Genomic DNA, 26,704 nt, shown 5'->3' with positions numbered 1-26,704 from the left:
TAGTAATAGCTCCTCCATGCAGAATGCCGGCCCAGTGCCTACCTTAGGTCAAACTTTCATAAAAACCGTGAAGACAAGCATTATATCCCTATTAAGGAGCTGAAGAAGATGAAGCCAGATAGGGTTATATTTCATGCTCCAGATCACACAGCTGGAAAGTGGCAACACAGGTTTTAACCAGACTCTGCTCTTCTCATTTGGCCTCTCTGCTTACTGCACATTTCACACTCATTATTCCCTATGCTGGGTGGTTGTTCTTACCATGTCTGAAATGTCCTCCTTTTAACTCTAAATCTCAGATGTCCACTTCAAGTCATTGCTTTTCCCATTCATTTCCATTTTGATATCTTACTCATCCATATAAACCATTATACATTTTATTGGTGTCTCCAATCTCAAGAGTAAAGCTCTTGAAATTTGTGAAGTACCACAAACCCAACTACATGGGTTTTTTTTTCATAGTTTTCTAACCTACATGTACGTGTTATCTTACCTGCACAAGCACATGGAATTCAAGACTTTATTTTAGGATGTATTTAATTAAAAAGATTTTGTATCTCATGTGTTGATCATTGAAAATATTCCTAACAAGGGCTAAATGGTGTATTAAGATACAAATATGTAAAAGAATATAAAGTACCTAAATGCCAAAAACGTACCTCATTGTTGTCATTCAGAAGGTCCTGCCACCAGGCAGAGAAAGAAAACAAGATACCCATGTGTTCAGACTACAAAAAATCTCATAAATCAAAATTTTCTTTTCTGATCCTGATAATTCCTCAGTTCCCCAATTTGTAAAGTGAAGACACTTTATAAATGGTCCCTGATAGGTACAGATACTTAAATAGATCTTAAATAATTTTCTAACACAGAGACTGAAGCACATTTATTAGTAGGTGTTTTTGTTTGTGGGGGTTTTTGTTGTTTGTTTTTGCCTTGCATGCTTCTACTCTGTTCCCTCTCAATCCACCCTGTAGAGAGGGATGAAAGACTCATGTTTTTTTATGTACCACTATCCTCATATTGGTCCCTCTCCCATAGACCCCACCCAGCTCTCTCTGACCTACAGAATTCAGGCTCGCCTTCTTAGTCTGATACTGAAAACTTCTCACAACCAGATCTATTCTCTGCAAAGCGATAGTCCACAATTTTGTAACTAACACTCTTGCCCATTTTTAAGTCAGTTAAATATTACAAGTACATGATACATTTTCTCCTTTGTCTCCTTTCTCAGGAGTTTCACCTGACCAGTGTACCTTTTACACTCCTCACTTTAATATCGACATTATCATCATCCTTCAGATTCCAGACATCCCCATTTGAGAAAATGGTGGTTACCAAAGTAGATCACAGTCATCATCACAACTCAACAGTCATCCATGTCTGCCTTTTCTTCTTCTGTTTCTTGACCATGGAGAAGATATTACTACCTTATTAGCAACCAATAATGTGTCCAACCATGCTCTGGATCCCCAGCCTCTTGCCTTCTCAAGACTTCTCTCAAGACCTCTCCCGAAACTCCAGTCCCTCACTCTCTCCTGAGTAGTCCTCACAGACGGTCAAATATATTACAGTTTTTGCTACCTGAAGACAGAGAAGGACACCTCCCCTAACTCACTTACCCATTCTGTTCCTCCTCTATTTTTCCTCACAGCTAGACTCACAAAAGAGTGTCTTACACAAACCACCTCCATTTTTTTCACATCATTTCCCTTTCAGTCGATTACAATATTTCCCCCTATTTTCCATCAAACTTTTCCAAAATCACTGATGACTTCAACCTTGACATGTTCAATAGATCCTACCTGGTTCTTATCTTTTTTTGGAATCAGCACCTTTTGACACAGTTGCCCACTCCATCCTTTCTCCATTTCCATACCTTTATATTCATTCCCAGATTTCTTCCTACTTGCCTGGAGACTTTCTCAGAATCTCTTCCTGGCTTATTCTCTTCTAACTCAACTCTAAATGTTGACTTGGGACTATATCATTTTTTCTTTCTATATTCTTAACATATACTCTGTTCTGTATCTCCCCTGACCCTTTCCCTTCCCAGATCATCATTCCTGTCATTCTGGTCCTTTGCAACTGCCTCCTAACTGGTTTCCCAGACACATGTCTTCCATTACCCACTTAATGAGAGCAGCCCTACTAAACATAAATCAGTTCATTTCACTCTCCTGTGTCATACCCTCAGAGGTTTCCCATATAAAGACAATAAAACCCAACCTCCTTGTACTTACCTCCAAGGGTTTGCATGACCCAAGATTCTCTGCCCCAAACCAGATTCAGTGATCTTTATCCCTATTACCTTAGCCCATGTCCTTAGCCAAAATTGTCTGCCTACCTTTAGTTTCTCAAATGACCTAAGTTCATTCTCATATCAGAGACCTTACATGTGCTGATTGCTCTTCATGGAACTCTCCAATCCCCACAGGGCTAGTTCCTTTAAGGTCAGCATAAATGTCAGTTCCTTAGAGAATGTTTTCTCCTTGACCTTATAATCCAATCCAAGTGTATTCTCCACCCTCTGTTTTCTCTAGTTGTATTATCATGTTTACCAGCATACTTAGTAATTATTTTATGTCTTGGTTTGGATTTGTGTTGAAATCCTAAAAGATCAAAATCCGAGACCTAAAATTCCTAAATCTAAAATCTCAAAAAATCAATATATCAAAAATGTAATTCTAAAAATAATAATAAATTCTTTAAAAGACATTTGTTTACATTTTCAAATAAGTTTACTTGAGAATATAAAAACACAAGAGAATACTTCATAGTCCACTTCACACAATAAAATAGGCAATAATAACATACTTTTTAAAGGATAATAAGGTATACTAATGATAGTCACATATGTATAATCGAGCAGGTAGACTGTATTCATGAAAAAAATAGGTCAAACTATGCGTGTGCAATCAGATTTCTAACTTTGATCATCTGAAAAACTGTGACAATCTAAGTCTTTTGACAAGACCAAGAAAAAAACCATGATGAATCACCACCACACATGCAGTCAATGAAGAGCCAAGATCTTGAGAAGTTCTATCCCATAAACGCAAATGTACAAAAGGACACCTCTTAATTTATTGAAGAAGTTTCAATGTTTTGTTTTCATATGTGCACAATGCTCACACAAAGTTAAAATCGTGATAATGCACTTTCAAAGAATCAAATTTGCAAAAAAAAATGCATAAAACAAATTAGAATTCTCTAGAAGTCTTTACACAGTTTATACTTCCAGTATTGGAAATTCTGTGAAGATAAAACACATAGCATTGTAAATTATAAAAAATATAATGCAGACAATTTTGAATGGTGGGGGAGAAAAAATAAAACCTTTCAAAACTAAAAAGAAAATTGGACATATGAAAAAGTTTCTTACAGGTACTAATTACAGGCAGTTCCGTGGAGGTATTACATAAGAGCTGGCTAACTTTCATGATCATAAACTGTATTTTGAAGCCTTAATTCTAATGAATAACTGCTTTTTTTCTTTTAGGAAATATCTTCTTGGAGAGTAGGTTCACATTCATTTTCTGTATGTCCTGTTTTTTAAATTCTATGATTTGATACATATGATTTCCATGTTCAATTTTCTCATCTTCTGTACTATGATTCTCTGTATTGTTTGGGGTACATGGAAATCCATTCCCCCTCTATTCATATACAGACCACAAAATTGACACAAACAATACTGGTGTTGAACCAGCAAAACAGTTGTGCATCTTCTTATCCTACCTTGCACATAATTACTTTCAAACCACACCACTGATTTCTTGGGGCTAAAAGGAATGTCAATATAAATAAATGATGCACTTTTAAACTGAAGTTTCTGTCCCTGCACTACTGCATGGCAATCACAGAATCTGGCTGCTCCAAAATTTGGCTTGCTACTGACCTTATAAAGTCTTTTTCTTTTTTCTTTCATTCTTTTATTTTTTTTCCAGGAGAATTGCAGTTTGAGGATTTCGCTTTCAGATTCTCAAAGTTTTAATCTTTTAGGGTCATGATTTCAGGTATTTAGAATTTAGAAATTTTAGATTTTAGGGATCCTGGTATTTTAGGATTTCAACATTTGGGATTATGGCAATTGAGATGATGACCAGTACTGGCCCTTTTCAATGTTATGATTTCCCACGCTTAGTATAGTGCCTGGTTCAGAGTGAGTATTCAGGAAACACATGTTCACTGAATCAATGCATATGTACAAGATTTAAGTCTATTTTACTACATATTATATGATTCCATTTGTATAAAATTTCCAGAAGAGGCCAATCAACATAGACAGACAGTAGATGGATGATAGTCTAAAGGTTCAGAGTAGAAGAAAGAAATAGAAGGTGACTGAAGGAGTATAGGGTTTCTTTTGAGCAGTTATAATAATGTTCTATGATTGATCATAGCAGTGGTTGTACAATTAAAGAAATGTACAAAAATCATTAAAATTGTACACTTTAAATGGGTGAATTATACAATACATGAATATCCCAATAACACTGCCCCAATTCTCCCTCCCAAAAGTACATTTGGTTAATGAAATGGTTGATTGTAGTTTTTTTTCTTTTTATATTTTATTGATAAAAAATACTCACTAACCTATATTTTATTTATTTTATAGTCTTTAAGAATGCTTTTGAAAAACAAATAAATAGAGATAATGCTAATAAGGCATCAAATAGTAAAGAAGAATTTGCTTGATTCCTACCATATGGCATGCAAGGTATTAGAGAAAACCAAAAGTAAACTGCCTCAACCTTGTTTATAAAGACTTTGAAAAACCAGTAATCATATTAACATGATGGAAGGGAATACAGTGAAGACCACTGTCTCAGAACCTCTCATCACCCATCTCCCTCCTTCTCCACCTTTTCTCACTCCAGTTGGTGCTTTCACAACCAGGTGTGCAGCTGTTACCCAAGAGCCCTTCCCCTCAGCTCTACTAGGGCTTCCACTGCAGTCACATGGGACATTACAGAACTGCTCAGCCATTCCAACACATGGACAAACCTGTAGCAGGTGGGAGTTACACCTGGTAAAACTGACTCCATGAGAGCTGATACGTAAGTACTCCACTCCTCGGGGTCTCATGTGTATTGTACACCACTTCTCAAAAATTGCCCAGTGGGACTGAGCTGCAGTTGCTAACTGCTATAAACAGCTCAAAAATGTAGTTTGAATAGGCATTTATTCCCCTCCTTCTCTTTCTCAAAGCTTCACTCCTGTTCCCTGGAATCACTTTTCAAAGTAAACTCCCTATGTGAAAGCCTTTGTTTCAGACTCTGCATTGGGAGGAAGGGTTCTAATCCTCAAGAGATCTCTAAAGCCCATGCCTATCTTCTCAATACCTTACCAAGGGGCAAAGAATATTCTGAGCCTGAAGTATGGCAGAAGACCAACCAGATAAGATGACCATAAATTCAGCTTAAGTCCACACACTGAACAAACTCACTCATTTAACAATTCATTTAATCCTTCATTAAATATTAATAGTTCTCTATAAGCCAGGCTATCTTCTAGGTTCTAGGTTCTGGAAATCTAGCAGTGTACATAACCAAATACACACTAAGGAGATTATATTCCAGCAATACAAAACAAGCAATAAAAAATATATTTATAACATGCCAGAAATTCCTGTAAAAGAAAGAAAGAAAGAAAACAGAATAAAGTGAAGAGTATTTGGAAGAAGTTGTGATCAGAGAAAGATACTCCAAAAAAAAGAAATATTGGAGCCAAGATCTGAATGAAGTAAGTCATAAGAATTGCTAAGGAAAATCATTGCAGGCAAAAGGACTGAAGGGTAAAGGTCTGCAGTTAGGAATGAGCTTGGTGTGGTTAATGAAGAGCAAGAGGACTGGAGTTGTATGTCACTGGAGTTGAATGACAATGGAGGAGGATGAGAGGAGAAAGGCAAGGTGGCTGTCTGTATGCTAAAGTACAACAGTTAGATTTAATTATGAGAGCAATTGGAGAGATTTGAAAAGGGGCATGATATGATTAAGCTTACATTTTTATAACATCATTCTAACTGTTGTATGGTGGGTAAATTCAAAGTGGAAGAAGGAGAAGCTTGGGGGACCTGTGAGAAACTTTCAACAGTGGTCCAGGAGAGACATGACTGTTAGATAAAGATGGAAGGGAAAAGATACCTTGTAAATGACTTAAGCATGTCAGACAAAAATGAACACATTAGTCCTGCTTAAGCATTGTTTTTTGTTGTTGTTGTTATTGTCGTTGTTGTTTTTAAATAAACATTTTAACAAAAAGCTGTTCACATTTAACCAAGATAATTTTCAATGAGTTTTTAAATAAGGAAGTATAAACTATGTTTGGCTACTATGTAGTTTTCCTACAACTTACAAAGAAAAGTGAAGTCATGTTTTTTAAGTATACCTATTTTAAGGAGAGAACTTATATCAGTCCCCTCAGTTACAGTCTACAGGAAATCACAGGGTAAATATAAATACAAATCAGGAGGAAAAACAAAATCCTAGACTCACTCTTCTAAAGATTAAAAAATCAAAAGGCACCTAAAGAACAAATTTTTAAAATAAATTTAAGGAGTAAATGGAAATTAATAAAAGGAGAATGGAAATTTTCCTTAAAAGTACAGTTGCCTATTCCTTCCATTCAGACACCAGTGTGAGGAGAAACACCAGGTTTCAGCTGAGGCTATAAAATTTCAGATTCACAGATTTATTTTGAATAAATGTAATGTGACACATTTTAAAAATATGTCTAGAACATTTCATTTTGAAAAATACCATTTGCACATTTATTTACGTTATTTCCTCCCCTTACCTACTTCTTCAAAAGATAGTGTTTTCATGAAGAGTAAAACTGTATGTAAAAATGCAAACAATACTTTTTTATGACACAGGTAGGTATCTTTCTCCCTCTTTAACAAAACCCTTGGATATTAATGCCAACACTTACATAGTATTTACTATATGCTAAATGCTTTGGGGAGTGCTTTATATAGAAAAAAAACAAACATTTATTCCTCAAAGCTGTATTAGATGTGAACTATCACTTGTCCCATTTTACAAATGTGGAAAGTGAGGCCCCAAGAAATTATATGTCTTGACCAAAGTCTCACAGCTGGAAGTCAGGATTTAAACCTAGGCAGCCAGGCTGTACCATTACATCACGTTCTGCTGCACTGGATAAAAGAAAAGAATAAAAATGGAAGTAGATGCAATTGAAGAAAAACAAAGAAAGGGCTGGGATGCATGTCTCTCCTCCCTAACTAATTCTACCATCCCCAGGCAAGGTGCAAGTGACATTTTCTAATCCTGTCAAACATCTCACCTAGAAGTGTGAGATTCACTTTCCATATCTTAGGCAACCTTGTGTATCCTAAGGATTTTCTTCTAGTCACAATAGTTGAGGGCTAACCTGCTCTGTAATAATATTGGGGCATCATGCCAAAGAAGCTGGGTTTTTATTCAGCTGCATGAACAAGAGCTAGTTTCAAATACTAGGCTTCTTTGCTTCTTAGTCTAAAGATTTCATTTAAAACTGAAAAAATATCCTACATATAAAAGGATTTTTATATGAGAGGAAACAGTTCTATTTAGTTCCACAGTTTTGTGTCCAACTTAATAGAATGACAAATTCAAAGTACCATTCAGTCAAAGCACGCCCCCTTTCAAATGTGGTCTCAAGATAACATGCAATTGATGCAGTAGTCTTAGCACACAACCACAAGTAGCTGACTTTGTTATAAACAATGGCTTTCTTTTAGTGGTAGCCAATATAAATCCATTAAAATTCCAACTAAAAAGATTCTTTAGATTCTAGTTATCTACATTTGCTAGACATAGAAAGTAAGGTCAGAAAGATTAAAATTCTCGCATAGAATCACATAACTAGATGAGGTATGGCAAAGTTGTATGGCTATGGCTCCCTAAATGTGACTATCAGATATTTTTTCATTCATTGTTGTGGTGAATCAGACATCAGCTGGCGACTGAAAGCCTGTCATGTGCCCAGCTCCATGCTAATCAATAGAATAGAGTTCCATACAGAATAATTTGAAACCCCCAAGAAGTACTTAACCTCCCCAAGCAGGTTTAACCTTACAATTTAACATTTTATTATAAACTGCCTGTGTTGTCTTTTGGTGCTTCATAGGTCTTAGCTATCCCTAGCTCAAACACCAGAACTGTATCTTCTTTTTTATCCCCTGTAATAAATTTCAGCATATATAGTAGGTGGTCAATATCTTAATAAGGCAATAGTAGCTGTTAACTAGATTCCATACCAAGTGTTAGCAAGGATATGCATTGCAGAAGGGACTCAAATTGATACACCACTTTGGAGAAATGTTTGGCAAAATCTGTACACATGCAAACCGGTGACCTAGGAATTCCACTACTGGTATGTATGCAGCAGATATGCATAAATGTGTACAAAACAAAGCATATATAAATACATTTGTCATAGTTTGGATGTGGAGCATCCCCCCCAAAAGCTCCTGTGTTAATGCAGGGATATGCAGAGGTGAAATGATTCAATTATGAGAGCTGAACTTAATCAATCCATCCTTGTTTGAATGGACTGAGTGGTAACCTTAGGCAGGTGGGACATGGCTGGAAGAGGTGGGTCACTGGGGACATGCCCTGGAAGGGTTGCTTTTCCTGCAGCCTCTTGCTCCCCTCACCACCCCACTTCCTGATCTGGCCATGAGCTGAGCAGCTTTCCTCTGCTGGGCCTTTCCCCATTATGCACAGCCTCATCTTGGGCTCAGGCCAGTAGAGTCAGCTGTCTATGGACCAATACCTCTGAAATTATGAGCCCCAAATAAGTGTCCCCTTCTAAGTTGTTCTTGGCAGGTGTTTTAGTCACAGCAATGCAAAAGCTAACTAAAATAATGTTCAAGACAATATTACATGGAATAACCAAAACAATATAAATCTAAGAATAAACAAGTGAATTTTGATATGCTCATAGTAGAAAATGCTGTACATCAATGATAGTAAACTGTTGCCTTTCATATCCAAATGATGACTTTCACTAACATAATAATATGAAAAAAAAATCAGGCACAAAGAAATTCATACTCTATGATTTTGTTTATATAAATAAAGGTTAAAAGCAGATAGAATGAATTGATAACAACAGAATTCAGAATAGTGATTTCCTTTGGAAAAGGGACATAGGAAGGCCTTCTAAAATTCTGGCAATAAAAAATATTTATGAAAATAAAAAGCCTTAAGAGCAACATCATTGTGTTTCACTGTTCTTTAATTCTGCCTATTGATCTCAGTGGAATTTATTAATATTCCACAGAAATTGTAAAAGTCAGGAAGAAATTGTAGCAAAAATACCTTGAGACCACCTGTGAGGTTCTAGTATAAAGTTGCTCACATTGCTGAAACTCTTTGTGCCCCCCCTCATCTCTAAAATAACTGTCCTCTTATCTAGTAAGCAACACAATACATAGTGATTCACATTACATACAAAAAGTTATGATTGTGTCTAATTAAAAACTATATAAACAAATGGATCGAAATCAGAAGAAACTACTAGGCACATTAATTAACTGCTATTAAGTGATGTTGTAAAGAGGATTTAATACAAATAAAACTTTGAATCAAAAGGACCTGTGATGATTTAAACCAAACAGCATCACCAGAAAAAATAGAGCCAGATGGTTTTATCACCAGCCCAAAGGACCCTTAACCCTCCTAGTCCTCCCTCTTTTGAAGACTAACATTTCATGTCCTTTTTGTCTACTCTATGAGAAAAAAAATCTTCAGGGGCTGGGAATAGTTGGCGAGAGCAAGGTAACTGCAGTTAACTATACTTCCATTGCATTTGCATAGAAACCAGGAAATAGTACTTTGTGTGTTGAAGAAATTTGTAGATTTTATCTCTTGAAATTAAAAAAGTAAATTTTTTATGAGACACATACTTCAAAAATAAAAGGTGTCCCTTAGTTTCCCCTTTCAGTGAGAAAGTAGCCTTCTGATAAGCTTTACCCTCCTCCAACAGAAATTCTAGCACTTCCCTGAGCACACCACCTCCCTTGCAGCTCTCTCAAGTGTTGACTCTCTCTCACAGTCTTTGTACAACTGGACACGGAATAAGTTAGGTATCCTGCTTCTCATCACAGCCTTCCTCTCATCTCCACAAAAACTAGAATCTCATCTCATCTGATTACATTACTTTCAAACCCTTCTTAATGTTGACATCTGAATTATTTCTATTAATTGCTTGACAATTTCAGCTCCTGCTCACTATGAGTTTCTAAAACATGTACCTATCTTAATTTTTGGCCATTTTAATTCACCCATAGATAGTCCTTTTAATTCTCTACCTCACTCCTAATTTTTCTCTAATAATCATATCCTATGCCTTATGTTAGCCACTCATTCCCAAATCATATTTTCCCTTATTACCTATAATCCTCCAAAATCCAAATTTCCTGTATCTCATCATCTCCTGACAATTTCCTTATCTTCAAGCTCATTCCTTCTGTACCTTAACCTTTCACCACACTTCATCCTTCTGATGTCCTATGTCCTGCATATTCAGATTAAATTCCTTTAGACATCACCAGAATCCCTTGAACATATCCTGGAAACCTCCTCTCTCACCACCATCATTTCTTACCTGGATTATTAAGTGAGTCTCCTAACAAGTCCTTCAGCTTCTATCTTTATCCACTTAAGATCTATTCTCAACATAAAAGCCAGAAGAATCCTTTGAAAATGTAAACCAGGTTAAGCCATTCTCTTGAATATTCTCACACCTCCAGTTTACCACAGTAAAAATCAAAGTCTAAGCAATGCCTTCCAAAGCCAGCCATGAACTCTACCCTATTATCACCGATTTACCTCTCTACTCCTCTTCTGCTCAATCAGGCAGCTGTACTGATCTCCTCACTCTTCCTCAATCCTAGGGAGAAACATGCTCCCACCCACCTCAGAGTCTTTACTTTGACTATTTCCTCTGCATAAATATTCCTGTCCTAGATATACCTCTAGAGCTATTTCTCCTTTGCCTTCTTCTTCTTCTTTTTTTTTTTTTAATCTCAGCTTCTGAGTAAAACTTTCCCTGAAACTCCACTTAAAACTGCATTCCACCACCCTAGACAGGCACTCCCTACTGTTCTTACCCTGCTCTATTTTTCTTTTTATATTGCACTTTTAACCGTCTACTATATAATTTTATTTATTGTGTTAATTGCCTCTTCCTTATTTACTGCTCTAGAATTTATATGCATGAGGAATAAAGATCCTGATCTATCTTGTTTATTTATATATCCCAAATACCTAGACTAATGCTTAGTGCATAGTAGATAAATAATAAATATGTTTAAATAGTTTAAACACATACCTCTATATGTGACTTGCTGGATTTCAACAGAACCAGAGTCAGACTTGTAAAAACTTTTGGATTCTTCATTTGCAATCTTTCTATAAGAAGTAAGTATGAAAGAATAGAAAATGTCTAATTAACCCGTATGTTATAGTCTAAAAGTTGATTTCTACATTTCCCCCCATAGGGAAAAATAACATGTCCTAGTTGCAGATGCACAAGTCTGTCTACAAAAACATATTTATACTTATTTTATTTAAAATATTATGTTATAAATAAATAGCAGTAAATAAAGCCAATGCATAAAAAGTATTATAAAATACTTTTTTGTAAAAAGTAGTGTTTTATCTTGAATATCAACAATTAAGAGCAGTCATATTCAATTAAGAAAGTGGGAGAAAGACAGAAACTTTTATGTCAGTTTTGAAAAGAACTTCAAGGCCCTTTCAAAGTTCTTAGAAATAGAGTCTTTGTGTTATGTCTGTTTTCACGTTAGACCACGGTTTTCTTTATCTCTGCTACAAGTGGATCAGCATTGCTCTTCATACTTCTAATCCACAGTTAGGTTCTTTTCACCTCTTTTAAATGAAATAAAGAGCGATGGAAAGGGTGAAGGAGAGCAGGTGTTTCCAATATTACTAGGCAACAGCTGGAAGAGAGAGGAAGCAAAGAGGTGTTAAATAGGAGAAAAATTACTTGAGCTGAAAATAGCTGTATTGTAAAACAGGAGCAAGCATCTAATCTCTGCTCAGACATGAGTAGAGAGGAGGGAAAAATGGTGTCTCTAAGTCTAGTGGGGAATGTGATAGGGTGCAAATTGCCTTTAAGATAAGCGGATGAGCAAGATAACTGTCCAATTAGTGAATCAATGAACAAGTGAATGAATTCATATGTCATGAGTTTACAACTCAAAGGTTGCTTTCACTCTGGAAAATGAGGTGCTTGGGAGGAAGTATTACTCTATCTTTGACTCTTTCTTTGTTTTGTTTTTTGTTTTTTGGTGATTAGTTTATAAAGGCTACTTTTTCAGGGTTCTCAGAAAATTAAAAATACACCTATCATGTTATAAAGCATTCCCTCTTCTGGTTATATGCCAAAAGGAAAGGAAATCAGTACCACATAGAGATATCTGCATTTCCATGCTATCTGCAGCATTGACAATAGCCAAGATATGAAAGCTATGTTGATGGCTAAATGCAAAGAAATTATACCAAAAAAGAAAGAAATTATGTAATACACACACACACATACACACAAACACATACAAATATTATTCAGTCTTTAAAAATAAAGATACTCTGTATTTTAGATAACAAGCATGAACCTGGAGGACATTAGGCTAAGTGAAATAAACCAGACACAGAAAAATACTGTTTAATCTCACTTATCTGTGCAATTTCGTTAAAAAATCAAATAAATAGAAACAGAAGTGAACACTTGTTCCAGGGGTGGTGGGTAAGGCATGAGGTGTCCTACATAGAGAGATGTAGGTCAAAAGATGCAAAGTCACATTTATGTGGAATGAGTAAGTCTAGTGTTCCAACAATGTACAGCATGATGACTATAGACAAATAACAGTATTGTACTGAATATTAGAAATTTCTTAAGATAATAGAGTTTAGGTGCTGTGTTAGTCAGCTTTGCATTGCCATGACCAAAATACATGACAAGAACAACTTAGGGAAAGTTTATTTTGGCTCGTGGTTTCAGAGATTTAGTATATATTTGGCCAACACCATTGCTCTGGGTCCAAGGTGAGGCAGACCACATGGTGGAGGAGCTCTGCTCCAGTTCATGGCACCAAGGAAGCTGAGAGAGAGAGGAAGGACCTACACAGAAGATGCACCCTTCCAGGGTACATGCCCAGTGACCCACCTCCTCCAGCCACACACCATCTACCTACAGTTACCACCTACTTAGTCCATTCAAACTAGGATGGACTGAGTCGGTTACAGCTCCCATAATATAATCATTTCACTCTCAATATTCCTGCAGAAACACAGGAGCTTTGGGGAGGACACCTCATTTCCAAACCAAAACAGATGCTTTTGCCATCCTCACACACAGAATTAACTATACAAGGTGATGGATATGTTACTTTGCTTGACTGTAGTAATCATTTTGTTGTATATATGTATAACAAAATATTGATATACATCATATACATATATATACATATATGTGTATATATATACACATATATGTGTGTGTGTGTGTGTGTGTATATATATATATATATATATATATATATGACTGGGAAAAAGGTTCTATTTTAGTTTATTGTCTCTAGCTTGGCTTATTCCCTCTTCTAATCACATCTTAAATACAGATTATTGAGGCCTTACCATACAGATATGTTCCCAGAAATTCACATAAAATATAATCTAATTTTAAAATATAGGAAATGAATGTTTTATTCCTCATAATAGTTCTATATCACTTTCTTTCATTTTCTTGCTTACTGACCATTTAATGTAAAATTTCAGCATGAAAATGCTTTCAGGGACCATATCCATCCATATTATAGATAATCTAGACCATTGTATTTGTTCTAAGAGCAGAAAAATGAGATGCAGAGATAGTCAATGTCTGTCTGAAGTCACATGACTACAGTAGAATGCAGGTTCTTTGTCCATCCTGCTTTCTTCCCACTAATCCCCGCAAAAATCCAGGCAGGTATTTTACAAATAAGCAAAGTGAGGAGAGAAAGGTCATATGCCCTACATTATACAAACAGTAAGTGACCCAATTCAAGTTTGATGCTCTTGCTAATACATACACTTGCTAATGGAAAATTATGCTTAAAAAGGAAAGACCTATAAAGTAGATAATCTACCCTCCAGAAAAAAAATCTACTTATTAAACTTTGCATTTAATTATTTTCTTATCAAGCTCTACTACAATAAATAAACAAACCTGCTATCATTTTCTGAAATATAATAAATGCTCATAGTAAGGATTTATTGTATTTTTTCTTCTCACTGTATAAAAACTACTGTCAATTTCTCTTAGATTGTTTGGAACAGTATTAAATCTGGCCTGATGATAGGAGTATTGACTAGATAATCCCTTCAATTTTGACGATGTTTTTGGTTTTTAAACAAAATGCTGATGTAAAAATGTATCATTCTTGCAGGTTGTTTTTTTTCTTTAAACCTTCCTTTCCAATTCATCAGTGCTTTTTGTTGACAAACAGGGTTGTGAAGCATGCCCTCTGCTGGCAAAAAGGAAAACAGTCACTACTTTTCAAATTCAGGTGAATATCTAGTATCTAAAGATTTGAAAAATACTAAACTACAAATAACTGATTTTTTAAATAACCTGTCATAAGTACTTAAATTGGGAATAAAATGAGTTTACAAGGCATAGAACCTGAAACTGATGGATGGGATTTATATTTAATTCAGCATTTTACATTTACTTTGCTACTAACTGAGGTCTAACAGAGGCTACTGCCAGGGGAAAAAAAGGAAATCACCCTCAGACAGATGGAGCCCCGACCCCCAGGTTTTTTTAACCATGGTTTACCAAGCACACTGTCAATGAAATTTATCAATTTCAAAATATCAATTGTAATCAAGTACACGGTTGTGTAAATGAAAATCATCAAATTCAGTGACCAATACCTCTTCTCCCCACTCATTTTCTATCACAGGTCTATAATAAATTCGATTCAAACTTATAAATATCTGCTTACAAGGCAAAAAGAGAAGTTCTAGCTCATCATAGATGTTCACTACAGGTTACTAAATTGTGATCTATAAACTTCGCATAATATTATTTATCTTAAATAACTAAGTAGACAATACATACTCCTTTTTATGGAGTTCTGGGGATCAGGTCTTGCCCATGAGCATGATCGACATGGAAGAAAACTCTGAGAAGAGTGATGAAGATCCATCCTACTTGCTCTGTCACCTGCCTCCTCTCCTACCACTCCCCTCCTCTGCTCTTTCTGCTCCAGCCACACTGACCCCCTGCTAATCCTGAAGCACACTAAGTACATCATTCCCTGGGAAAGGTTGCTGCTGCATTTGCTGACCCCATGACTACAGTGTACATAGTTACCCACACAGCCTGGCTCCAGAGCTCATATAGAGCTTTGTGCAATGTCCCCACATCTAAAGGATGTCCCCTTATCACCTTACAGAAAATTACTATATCCCTTCAACCTGTTTTATTCTTAGTATGTATCTCTTCTTATTTTTACAGTGATTTTGTTTTGTTATTGTTACGCTTCGGATATGAGGTGTCCCCTGAAAAACTCATGTGTGAGACAATGCAACAATGTTCAGAAGGGAAATAATTGAAGTATGAGAGCTATAACTGAATCAGATTAATTAATCCAGTTGAATAAACTAACTGGGTGGTAACTGTAGGCAGGTAGGGTTTGGTTGTAGGAAGTAAGTGACTGGGGGCCTGCTTTGGGAGGTTATATTTTGTCCCCAGCACCTGTTCTCTTTTGCTCAGCTTCTAGGCTATAATAAACTAAGCAGCTTTCCTCCAACACACTCTTCCACCATAATATTCTGCCTCATGTTGGGCCCAGAATTATAGAGTTGTCCAACCAAGGATTGAACCTCTGAAACCATGAGCCAAAATAAACTTTTCCCCCTCTGAGTTGTTCTTGCCAGGTATATTGGCCACAGTGGCACAAAGATAACTAATACATTATAGTCCATATAGTCCCACTAGGAAGCAAGTTTTGTGAAGCAGAGACTTAACTCATTTAGTTCACTTCTCTGTTCACAATGACTGGAGGAATACTTGGTTCATAGTAGTAAACATTTAATATATTTGTTGAACGAACAAATTAATAAGTGTATCAGGAAGATTACAGAGATAATTTCAGCTTAGAATGGAAGCATAATCTAAGATTTCTAAGGCCCCAATGCTATCATGTTATAAAGAAAGGTCATCTTGAAAAAACATCCTCTACTTCTTATTGCTACAAGCTTAATTTAAAAACTCCTCATAAGTTTTTACAAAAGAATAAGTATAAGCAAATCAGTTAAATAAATTTGGGGGAAATTATGAAAAAAGTTTAATTGGCTAATTAAATTTATTCAGTGCACTACAATGTAAAATTTTCTTTCTCTTGGATTAATGTCATTTGCTTTTGATCAAACATTGTAAAAAACTAAACTGCAGGAGCTAAAAAATAATCAATAAAGTACCACATCCATGGAAATGGTTAAGATAGTTGTTAAATATTTCATATAGTTTCTACTCTTTTTCACATTTAGTTTAAAATAGAATAATGTTTTTCAAGAACTAAAAAAGAAAAGCAGTAACAGAAAAATGTTAATTGTGTGAGCATATGCTAGTACCTCCTTTTTTAAAAATTATAACACTGCCAAGTCCTATTAAAATTAAAGTATTTTAACACAGCATCACACACAAGAACATCTTATAAGCCTGATCCAAAAACTTCATGCCTAAAATTCCTATGAAGAAATACGATATTCTGCTCAAACTATAACTATTATTAAACCCAACTTTGGGATGAACACATTTGAGGTCTACTGGTCCTGGCTAAGGAATTAGCAAAATAACGAAATTGCTAACCTGTCCAAATATTCTTAGCTGGATTTCTGGCACTGCTGTCTGTCTGGGTGCATCAGAATTACACACAAGAAAAATGATTGCAGTCATTTGTTGTTTTGAAAAATGTCTGACACTATTTTATTGCCAACATTTTAGGCCTCATATTGCACATGATGAGAGAACTGACCTTTGAAAGAAAATTGTGGGGTCAAATAGAGAAAAATCAAATGACAGAAACTGATAGAAAGAGGACTGTTGTTGCAATCATACTTGGATCATCTCAAATAACCAACTTTTCTAACTAGTAAATTTTTGTTATTTGATATGCTTCTCAATGAAACTCTCCCATTCAAGTATACATTACACAAAGAAAAAAATGCCTTAGCACATATAATCAGCTTTAAAAAAAAAAAACAGCAAAGCCTTGGAAATTTCAGTATTTAGTCATACATTGAATAATCATATTAAATGCATAATTTTGGATCTCCCTAGCATTTTATAAATTATTTAAATAAATTATTTCAAAATCAATTAAATAAATTTGGGGGCCTACCATCAGACCAAAAGATGATACAGGTTCCCCCTGAATCATGAAATCATCATGTTTTCTTATACCCATTTTCTTTTCGTGATATCAAAAAACAGAAGAGAAGGCTCAAGATCATTGATATATGTCTTAATTTATTCACTTAGTAATCATTTCTTGAGTGTCTATTTTGTGCCAGGAATTAGAAGATACTTGGAATTTGAAGATTATACATAGTTGATAAAATATATAACACAGCAGAGAGAACTTCTAATTTGAGAAATAATATTACTATCAGGAAACTTTCTCCAAAAAGAGAGTCAAAACAAGCCGAAAGCATTTAATATGAAGCACTTCAGAGGCACTCATTCAGTCTTTCCAGATTAAAATTATATATATATGTATATGATCATGTGAAAATCTGGTATTATTTCAAATGACTACACCCATCAGAAGTGATACATTATGTTATTCCATTCATTTATCACCCCTAGAAAGTAATAAACAATTCCTTGTTTTTTAGATGAGGAAACCAAGATTCTAAAAATCTGGACATATACAATGAATGAGCAGATCTTAGATCTGAACTACAGATTCATAGCTCTTAGCCCATGCTTTTTCTCATTATATTAAATTTCTCTGACCATGTAGAATAAACTTATCATCCTTCCCTTTGCAACTTCAAAGACTTATGGGAATGGGTTAATAACAAAACAGTGTGTTCAAACAACTCAATGTCCTTTGAAATTGCCCCTACATAGCTCTTTCAGGAGCATAATAATAAAGGGAAATAGTCAATTAAGATAGTCTCATTATAACATACTTAAATGTGGTTAAGAAACACCATTAATGTTATATTTTAATTCTATATGTTCCTACTACCTATTTTTCTAGCATTCAAAATATCAACATAAAAACACTAATTACAGGAGGCTGAGACAAAAGGATTGCAAGATCAAGTCCAGCCTCAGCAACTTAGCACATCTCTAAGCAACTTAGTGAGACCCTGTCTCAAAATAAAAAATAAAAAGGGCTGGGGATATGGCTCATAGTTAAGTGCCCCTGGTTTCAATACCTGTTACAAATATATACATAAATTAATGGCATAAGACAGCCATTGAGCTCTTGGACTTGCATACAGTAGACCAAAGGTAAAGCCCCAATCTTCACTGCACTCCTTTCTAAGCCTCACTTAGGCTGTCCCATCTATAAAACTAGTGAATTCTTGTTATTTGATCATAATAAAGCTAGAAGTAACCAAGCTAGAACTGACAAAGATATAACTGACCACATTTGTAAAATGCTTGGTGAACTCTCAGCAAATGAATGCAAATAAATCATAGTCACTATTCAGAATCCTATAAAAATGTTTGCATTAAGTAAATTTGTGACACTTGTTTGTATTTGATCTCCAAGTGTTCTTAAATCATTTCATAGGGCATGCTCAATATACTTGTCAAAACCTAGGTTTTCTAAGACCTAAACAGTCACATCCAGTAGACATTAATAAAAGTGATCTACTAGTAATGAACTCCAATCTACTGATAAACATTAGTACATTGAGAATTATCTGAAATGTTAAACATCTAACTGGCACATTACTCCACGTTAGATAAAAGTCCGTATTTCCCTTAAGGCAAATATAAAAAACAAAACATTTTTTCTGTAATAAAACTCCTTGTCACTTTTATTTTCCTTTAGGTGAATATATACAATATTGAAACCAGTGGGAGGCATATATGTCATCTTTCTCATATTTCAGCATTTCCAAAAAAAAAAAAAACAGACTTGGTTTTTAAAAGAGTTTTGTTGTTGTTGTTGTTGTTTAACCTCTGTAGATGCTTTGTAAAGAAACAAAGGTGCCAATGGTTAGAAAGAGACATTTCCCATTTTTATAAGGACCTACAAATTTCCATTACTTACATACATACTGAAATTTTCTCAAAGTACAAAAGTATTAAAATCTCTACAGGGGTGAAACAGTATCCAAACTGTTTCATCTCGTACTTTCCTTGTCTTATTCCTTAGAGTACCCTATCAAAACAAATGCTTGGAAATTTAATGGGAAAGAATCCAATCTAAAACAATGTACTCAAAATTTATACTTACCAATAACAAGTAGAATTAGTATGTTTTCGATACTAAAATACTGCTAAATATTTCACAATACAATACACCCAGAGGAGAAAAAAATAAAATCCTCTTTTCCAGATTATTGCAAAGTTAGGCAAAAGTCACAGAAATCTAAACACTGGAGGAAATGTAATTTGCTGAAAATAACATAAGTGCACTCACGCTGCGGACAAACACCACCCTGAAATTTGCTCAGTTAACAAAAGAGTTCAGAGCCTCAAAGCACACTTAAACACCCTACTTATAAAAATGCTGAAAATTAATTCCTTGCCCAAGAGGAATTCCCAGCCTCATATTTAAAAATCACAAAGGTTCACAAGGGGAACATTTAGATTATCGGCAGATGATATCCAGCAAATTTACCCCATTATTGAGCTTTTGCAGTCTATGGCCACAAAATCATTGTAAATTCAGCAGGATAGGCTGCTTAAGAAGGATTAGTTTATCAAACAATAAATGAGGTTGAATTTTACTACATGGTAATCAGTGAGATAAATTCAACCTTTGTAGCTTATAAATCTGTGGTATTTACCATAAGGGCAGCACAATAGAAACCAATGCCTGCCACTACCCACCCACAAATCTCTAATCATTGCATGTAAGAAGAGGTTTGAACTAATGCATGATCAAGTAGAACACAATTTTCCTGGTTAACGTATTTTAAAAGTAAGTGTGTTCATCAACACACAATGAGAAAAAGGAAAGAAGACTTCCTGCTGCTAATGGATACCATTTGAGACTTAAGTTAATAGTAAGTCTCAAATTCCAATATCTAATTCTTCAGACAAACACTACACCCAGATATTTAGCACCACACATGTCATCGTCACACAGCATGGTGGCTCTGTTGGATTTACTCTATTATAAAAATCACCCTTATTACCAGTCTAATACCACAGTGTGAGTAATGAACTGCATTGTAGGTTGTAAAGGATCACTTAATGAACTGCAATAATATGAAATTGCTTTTCAGTGGAATGTGTTGAAGTCAGGTTGCTCCACTTAATAATCTACCTTATTCACTCAACTGTTCAGTCTTCAAATCATGACCCTCTAAATAGCTCGATACTGTGAAAGACTCAATATATAAATATGACAAATTGGTTTTAAGTTAAGCAATAGTATAAGGTCATGATCAAATATAGCAATAATCAAAAGCCAAAGTATCATTATACATTTTCAATAATTGATAGAATGGCAATAGGTTAACTCTTATTAAACCTATCCAATTGGTCTCAACAATTTACAGGGTGGGAGTTAGTGGTCCCGTCCTCAACTTTCCATAAATACTTACTGGTATGTTCCTTAAATACTTGATATCTGATTGCTGACTTAGTGAAATACTATGGAACAAATTAACCAAATCTTTAAAATACATTTTTTTTTCCAAAGGGTGGTATGACTTTCCACAAACATTAAGTCAAAAGACTATGGGTATTACAAACCTTAATTCTATCTTTAAGCACCCAAATACAAGGAATTATAAATTTACTCCTCAAGAACACGGTGTAACTTTAAAATATTAGTGGGCCAAATCAGTCAGCAAAACACCAATACTTAGACCCAGTCAAACAGTCTACTAACCAACATTGCTCAGTCATTTATTTTGTTTGCAAGCTGGAAAATATTAAAAATCTGGTTCATTTTAAGATACTTTTTTATCTTGGCACAATTAAGTATACCATAAAATGACAAGGCCAGATTCAACTAGTGTGTATTAAATAGACAATTAAATATGAAGTGTTGGACTGGATCTTTCCACATTAATTGCTTACTTTGATAACCAGTCAAATTTGAAGACTGCTAGTGCTGAAGTACAGACCTCCACAAAGCTCCCGGGATGGGACATAAGACCTCCTTTAAAAAGCCATGTATTTCATCTTTGAAGAGCTCTATCAGTAAAATCTTCCATGATCCATCTTCTAAAACAGTGTATCCTAGTACCTCTTCAAGCCTTTCAAACAAGTCCTCTTCTCTCCTGAATAAGAGTATACCTCTTCACAAATATAAGAAGTCGTCATGTCTCCAGTCCCATCAGTTTAAAGCCATCTGCCCATTCTTGGTCTTTCTGGTACCATTCTGTTTCCTTCTCATAATTTACAACTAATATTTTTCACTTTGTGCTCTCCACTAGAATTCTCTCTGTGAGTTCAATGATTGTGTATATTTTGTGCACCATTGTCCAAGTCAGTACCTAAACATAAATAGTGTTCAATTTGATGAATAAGTTAAAGAATAAATAAATGATCTGGATGCACAGGCTCTTTATTTTTTAATCACCATAACTCATTTCCAAAGAGAATGCTGTAGGAAAAGAGTAAAAGTTCCTGATTTAGCTATTCTCCCACTTTGTAGAAGATCTCAGTAAATGATTTTTAAATAATTTTCATTTTTGAATGAAGAGCAGCAGCATTTGTTTATTCTATGGATATATATTGATTTTCCACAAAGTACAAACAAAACACCTGACACTAGTGACCCAGTACTAAGCAGAATACATACAGTTCTTCCCCTTGTGATGTGATAATGAAATTTAAGAGGTTACTACACAGAGAAGAAAAGTAGAATATTTATTGCAAAAGAATTGCATTAAGTTCACATCCTTGCATAGATGTGGCAGTGAAACATCAATTCCAATAATCAGGGAGTAACCACAACAAGGAAAAACAAAAGATAGTAGACCTCAACTTACACCAGTAAACTCATGGAGTTGTAAAACAGAAGCACAAGTAGTCTGATTCATAGATAGAGGAAAGTGGAACGGTGGTCGTCAGGTTCTAGGGAAAGAGGAGAATGGGGACTTGGTGTTTAATGGGTATAAAATTTCAGTCTGGGAAGATGAAAAGTTTTGGAGGTAGATGGTGGGAATGCTTATACAACAATGTGGATATATTTAATGCCACTGAACTGTACACTTAAAATCATAAAAATGGTAAATTTTATATTTATGTATATCTTACCATGATTTTAAAAAATGCCACACAGGGCAGTTATACTTTCAGTTTAGTAATTATTTATCATGCAGATGTACAGATCTGCTGTTTACCATGCACTTGTACATTATGCCCATGTTCAGAACTCCTTGTCTTGAGTTTGAGTTCCATACGCACAAACTAAAAGAAAAACCACCAACACCAGGAACTTCAAGTGAAGGAAGACAATTGCATTTGACAAATGATGTATCATTATGTGACTAGCAATAAACCTCAAGGGCACTGACAGCTCATTTTTTACTTAAATTCCTTTTCAGAAAAGCTCTCCGGGACTTGGAGACTGTTGAGACTTGGTGATTTTTTTTTAATTCTATCACTTCCAAAACATACACACATGAAAATTTATCCTTCAAGTTAAAAAGCTTAACTTTGAAAACTCCCAGGACAGAAACCAGTAGGAATTACTTCAGAATGAAACTGGGAAATACCAGCAAAGCTAATGAAAACGTTAACTTTGCCTGAAAACTCCAACTGCTCTCAGTCTGTTCTTTATACAGGCACCAGAGAAACAAAGATTAAAATCAAGATGCAGGTGGCATATGACAAGGAAAAAACTCCTGTTCTAATATAAAACGCAGAGCATACTATAACAACTTCCTCTGAGTCCCCAGAAACAACCATCTTGCCAATCATTCATACAAATGGCAAAACCAGAAATAGTGTTACCACCAAGCCACTCACACTGTCAACAACATTTATTATTATGTGTACATACTACTCATGAATGATATACAAAAAGTAATTCAAAAGAAAAAGGCCTTTGTCCTTTGTCTTCCAGGAACTCATAATAGGAAGGATAATGATTTGTAGCATAAATTTTGGGCAAGGGAGTTGAACACAGTGATGAAAAGATATGGCTCCAGAGTGAGACAGATTAATGAGTTAATTCCAGATCTACAACTTTTAGCAGCATGACCTTAAAATTACTTAGAGGATATCATGCACTAGGAAATATGGTCCATATTCTATCCCAGTTAATCCTCCCAAACTTCACACATTAACATTATTTAATCTTTCTAAGCCTTCATTTTTTTTGGGGGGGGGGTAGCAATTGACACCAAACTGATACCATTGTTTTGAAAGCTAGATGAGTTAATGTGTAAAAATAGCCATCATACTGTTGATTCTGGGTGAATGAAAGCTGATACTTTCACTTCATCATTACACATTTATAAAAACAGCACATATCTGGAAAAGTTCATCTAAAATAGCATTTGCGATAGCACTACTTTTTATACATAGTCTGAATTGTAAACAATTCCTTGGAAATCTGGGAATGGAAATACCATTTGACCCAGCTATCTGTCTCCTTGGACTATACCCAAAGGACTTAAAAACAGCATACTACAGGGACACAGCCACATCAATGTTTATAGCAGCACAATTCACACAGCTAAACTGTGGAGCCAACCTAGATGCCCTTCAGTAGATGAATGGATAAAAAAAAAATGTGGTATATATACACAATGGAATTTTACTCAGCAATAAAAGAGAATAAAATCATGGCATTTGCAGGTAAATGGATGGCTTTGGAGAAGATAATTCTAAGTGAAGTTAGCCAATCCCAAAAAAACAAATGCCAAATGTTTTCTCCGATATAAGAAGGCTGGCTCATAGTGGGGTAGGGAAGGGGAACATGGGAGGAATAGATGAATTCTAGATAGGAAAGAGGGGAAGGAGGGAAAAGGTGGAGGCAGGGGATTATCAAGGATGGTGGAATGTGATGGACATCATTATCCAAAGTACATGTATGAAGACACGAATTGGGTGTCAACCTACTTTATATACAAACAGAGATATGAAAAATTGTGGTATATATGTGTAATAAGAATTGTAATGCATCCCACTGCCATGTATTTAAAAAAATAAAATCCATTTTAAAAAAGGTAAAAAAAAAAAAAACAAGACAATGCACCTGGTACTGAAACGTACATAAAGACAGATGACACAATTTCTATGATAAAGGAATTTATAATCCAAAGGGTTTATAAAATGATAGATTCTATCTTATAATTAAGGCAGCTAATCAATGGCCTAAGATTGGGGCATGTTGTAAATTTTCCCTGTTCTGAAGTTATATTCAGTTATATACTCCATCACTGGTTTTCCTCATAATTGCAAGATGGCTTTTTTCCCTATGATTTTATACAAGGTAAGTACTCGGTAATTTCACCAAAGCATGGTTGCTCTTGTTTTTCACATTAGTGTGGTACATATTTCATAAACACCTGTTATCAATTGAACACATGCTGATTTCCAATCATCGGTATGCAATTCACTACATAAAAGAAGACAGCAGCCGGCATTCAAACATTCTGCTTATAATAACAACCTAACCAACCACTGAAACTCACTACTATCTGTTATAATTATCAAAATGAATGAAAATAAGTAATCAATAATGAAAAACTTCTTATTAATCTCACATAGCAATGTGCTTTCATTTCCAAGTGAGATTTCCCAAGCTATTTATGGTAAAATCTACCCAGAACATTGATCTCAATTGAAAATCTTACAGTTTGGGAGAATTCAGGAAATTTCCCCATGGAAATGGGGAGAAATAAGATATAAGGTACTGGATATTTCTGCAGTAAATGAGTATTGAGCATATATAAAATATCTAAGGAAATTTATAACAACAGGCACTGTAATTAATGTGAATTACCAAATGCCTCTTATATCTTCCAAGGTAAATTCTATCAAAGCATATTTTTGGAAGCAGTTAACTTGCTAAGATAACATAATCATTAGTCAAAATCCATTACATTTCATCATGAAATATTCAGTATTATCACTGTCCTTCATCTTTCCCAGGAAAGAATAGCAATACATGAATACAGTTAAGTGGTATGATCATGCACACAAGAATCAAGCAGAGGTTTAAAGACAATAATTTTTAATACATCTAGAGAGTTCAATTCACCTAAGCAGTTGAATAGCCTGCCTTGAGAGGCTCAGCTCACCATGGCAGCAGAAAGGCAACCCTTCCCACCCATCCTCAGTTTTGGAAAGCAGATAGATACTCCATCCTGAACAGATGAGCCTCAAAGTCCCCCAGAAAGCTCCCAGGCATGCCTCAGACACTAATGGGCCCACTGATGTGATCTGGCTCCCAAATGGCTCTCAGACACTGACAAACTCCCCACACTCACTAGTAGGCACACTAAATCAATGCCACTTGGATTGCCATGGGACCCCATCCCCACATGATCCATGAATGAACTCACCTTACCTAAGACAGCTATATCCCAGCTAGTGAAGCTTTGAACAGACATCTACAACATAAACCACTGACACAGTCTCAAGCATCATAAACACTTATTTTTACTGAAGACACTAGTGGCCATTTTACTACTACCCACCTGGAATCAAACCAGCACAGCACAATCTACCTACCCAACACCCTAGGACACATCCTCAGGAGAAAGTTTTATACTATGAAAGCCACCTTATAAAATTGTTAGAGACAAGGGATGCACCACATAGACAAATATCAATGTAGGGACACAGAAGGATGAAGAATCTGGATAACATAATGCCTCCAAAGGAACACAAAAACTCTCTATCAACAGAACCCAAAGAAAAAGGTATCAACAAATTGCATGAAATTCAAAACAACAATTTTAAGAAAAGTCAAAAGGGTAAAAGAGAATTCAGACAGATAATTCAGTGAAATTGGGATGACAATCTATGATCTGAATGAGAAATTCAAAAGAGAGATATCATTTAAAAATAGAAGTCGTGGGACTAAGGAACTCAATAAATGAAATTAAAAATGCAATTGAGAGGCCCAATATTAGATTAGTTTAGACAGATAAAAGCTTCTGAGTTTGAATAACCTGATCAGATTTTTTTTTAAAGGAGGAAAATTATTTTTAGGAATGAAAAGACTTATGGGACATCATTAACAAATTCTTGTATGATGGGTATTCCATGAGGAGATGAGAAAGGAAAAAGCAAAGAAACCCTACTAAAAACTAAAAATAAAAATAAGCTGGGTGCAGAGGCACAGGCCTATAATCCCAGGGGCTCAGGAGGCTGAGGAAGGAGGATCTTGCTAAGCAATTCCGTGAGACCCTGTCTCTAAATAAAATTCAAAATAGGGCTGGGGATGTGGCTCAGTGGTCAAGTGCCCCTGAGTTCAATCCCCAGTACCCAAAAAAAAAAAAAAAAAATT

General features: G+C 35.2%; 1 protein-coding gene across 3 annotated transcripts in view; it reads right to left on the bottom strand.

Annotated features, from left to right (window-relative positions):
• The window catches only part of Tafa2 (TAFA chemokine like family member 2), a 422,581-nt gene that overhangs the window by 232,007 nt on the left and 163,870 nt on the right, over nt 1-26,704 (bottom strand). Inside the window, exon 2 of one of the 3 annotated variants that reach the window (XM_048805995.1) lies at nt 11,347-11,426. The exons of the other annotated variants lie outside the window; for them this stretch is intronic. The gene's annotated coding sequence lies outside the window, so the exon portion shown is untranslated. The remainder of the gene's footprint in view (nt 1-11,346; nt 11,427-26,704) is intronic. 3 annotated transcript variants of the gene reach the window in all.

The sequence above is a fragment of the Marmota marmota genome, unplaced genomic scaffold (genome assembly GCF_001458135.2).
Source record: "Marmota marmota marmota unplaced genomic scaffold, marMar, whole genome shotgun sequence".
Taxonomy (NCBI): domain Eukaryota; kingdom Metazoa; phylum Chordata; class Mammalia; order Rodentia; family Sciuridae; genus Marmota; species Marmota marmota.
Note: the sequence above shows the minus strand (reverse complement) of the source record. Positions and strands in the feature narration are given on the sequence as shown.